Source organism: Brassica oleracea, chromosome C5, assembly GCF_000695525.1.
Source record: "Brassica oleracea var. oleracea cultivar TO1000 chromosome C5, BOL, whole genome shotgun sequence".
Lineage (NCBI taxonomy): Eukaryota > Viridiplantae > Streptophyta > Magnoliopsida > Brassicales > Brassicaceae > Brassica > Brassica oleracea.
Genome location: NC_027752.1, coordinates 16,513,203 through 16,515,796, shown reverse-complemented (window position 1 = coordinate 16,515,796; position 2,594 = coordinate 16,513,203).

Genomic DNA, 2,594 nt, shown 5'->3' with positions numbered 1-2,594 from the left:
CCAGCTGGTCTATCTCCAATCCAATGCAACTCCAGACCTGTAATGAATCGAAAAGGACTAGGAAGTCTCGATAATGACTTGAAAACCAATTAGAAAACATATATACAAGATGCCAAAAACACCATATATCAATTCCCCCAGACTTAGATCCTTGTTTGTCCTCAAACAATGTCAAGTATCAAGAACAGGGAGAAAGGTTTGAAAGTGTGAGAACTCTCCTATTCTCAGCAACCATACTTCAACAACGAATCTCTGAACCATGCAAGCAATAAAACTAGGACAATACACCCTTACCGGAACCCCACTGACTGCTGTTCAAAAATCAGCTCCATACTCTTCATTTCAAACCTGAAAAAGCAACACTATCGAGACAAAACTCCCTACATTCATTTAAGAGTAGTGTGAGCTTCTCATCACAGACATCATTCAGGGTAGACGGTCTAGGTGTGAAACAGGTTATTTAATGGTGGAGTTAAAAGTGTTTAGGGGCTACCATTTCATTGAAGAGGATGCAGGATATCGCACAAAATGGCAAAAGAGGATATATCCATTGATGTCTACAGCCTCTACTCGTTTATGCTCTATCTGATGCGACTGTTCTGATGACTGAACATGCAACTGATTGTTCTGCGTTTCACTTTCCTTTTGGTACCCACTCCTTTGCTCGATCTTCCCAGTGGCTCATGTTTCTTTGATTTCTTTCCCTTCTCCATCACCTTATTTTGGTTCTTTTTTTTTCATCACCTTATTTTGGTTCTTTTTTTTTTTTTTTTTTTTTTGAAGACTGATATAGTGATGTGTCGAAGACGGAGGTCATACATGATGGTTCTGAGTGCCACTGGTGGTTTTGATTTCGCAACCATTCTGGTTCTCCACCCCCGCTCTTGCGCAGTGGTTATGGAGCGGTTGCTCCCTTAATCTGCTTGTTCTCCTTTCTGACTGAATTTCTGCAGCAGTAACGAGTAGGAGGCTGTGTTGATCCTTTCGTCTCCGACCTTTTTGCACATATCTGCACATATGACACTGAAAAACAAATGCATGAAGATGGAATAAAGGCTAAGCTGCAGGGTGGGAACTAGCTAAAGATGAGCTAGCCACTCAGGATCAGCAAGATGGATAAAAAGGATAAGAAGTCCTGAGTGTGTTCTCGTTTCCCTGATCTAATGCCCATAACAAGAAGAATTTCAGTTAAGATTAGGTTCAAGTAAGGTGGAGTTAAGTCTACCCAGTGTAACCTGATCGGCTGAGAACTTCTGGAGAATCAAGTGAGATATGTCAGGGTGTTCTAGGTCCATATGTGTGTCTTTCGCCACTGCTAAGGTCACTGAATAAGATAACTAAAGCACAAGGTGGTTAGTGATCAACACGGAATAAGGTCCTAATTCCCACAAAGTTTTGACTGGCTCGATCATAAAAACTGACTCAAACTGACTCAAAAGAAAAACATAAGAAAGAAACGAGTTAGTAAACAACGAAAACCCTCCCCCAGACTTACTTCACAACGTCCCTGGTGTGAAAATAAATCAGAGAGAAGGGGAAAACAAGAATAAACATTTTTTTGTGAGATACTTACCTGAGTGGAGCGGGCGCTCCACGAAAATTCTGGGTGTTCCATCGCAAGATCTCCACCTGGAGCAGTCGTTCCTTCAGCAACCCAAAAATTTTAAGTATCTCGGATTTTTCTGCTTTTACACCTGAAACTCAATAAACTAAAACGAAAAATAAGTAAACAAAAACAAAACCAAGTTATATTTACACTTACCAGTGGGTTGTCTCCCACCAAGCGTTTGGTTTAAGTCACTAGATTGACTTGGTGACTGGGATCAGTCGAGTTGAGCATGAGGGCTTGTTCCAAAACAAGCTCCACAATCAGACATGTTCAACTTCAGAACTCTGCTCAGCAACCCTTTCACAGCTGCTTTTCCTTTCTCCTTCAGCTCATGTGTGAGAATAGCTCTGACTTTAGAGAAAGGTTTAGAGGTACCCTTGCACTTTACCTCATACTCAATGGATTTCTCATCACACAAGCGAGGTATCAAAGTCATCATAGGATCACCCTTGACCTTTTTCTTCTGGACTTTTTCATTTAGCTTTACATTCCCACTGAGTTTCTTGGTATCAATGTGAGGATCTCGATCCAGGACTTCTTTAATCTCACCCTTTTTATCAAGCTCCTTCTTAGGAACAATTTCCAGCTGTTCTCCACTAACCACTGAGATGCAGGAGGCGTATCGGATTTGTGATATGGTTGGGACAGTCTTGTAGAAAACCTTCTTGTTGATGTTGGAGAAGGAGACTCTCTTACTAGGCATGTCGATGATTGCTCCCACTGTAGCCATAAATGATCTTCCAAAGATCAAATGCATCTCATGATCGTTCCTCATCTCAAAAACTTGAAATTCGGTATGGAGCACACAGTCCCCAACCTGGACAGGAAGATTGCGAATGGTTCCATAAGGGGCTGTCATGGAAGAGTTTGCAAAGGCCAGATTCACCTGAGAAGGCTCAACATCAGCAATGCCCAGCTCGTCTACAATCGCTTTTGAGACAAGGTTCACACTAGATCCAGAATCACAAAGAGCTTCCTTGAATTC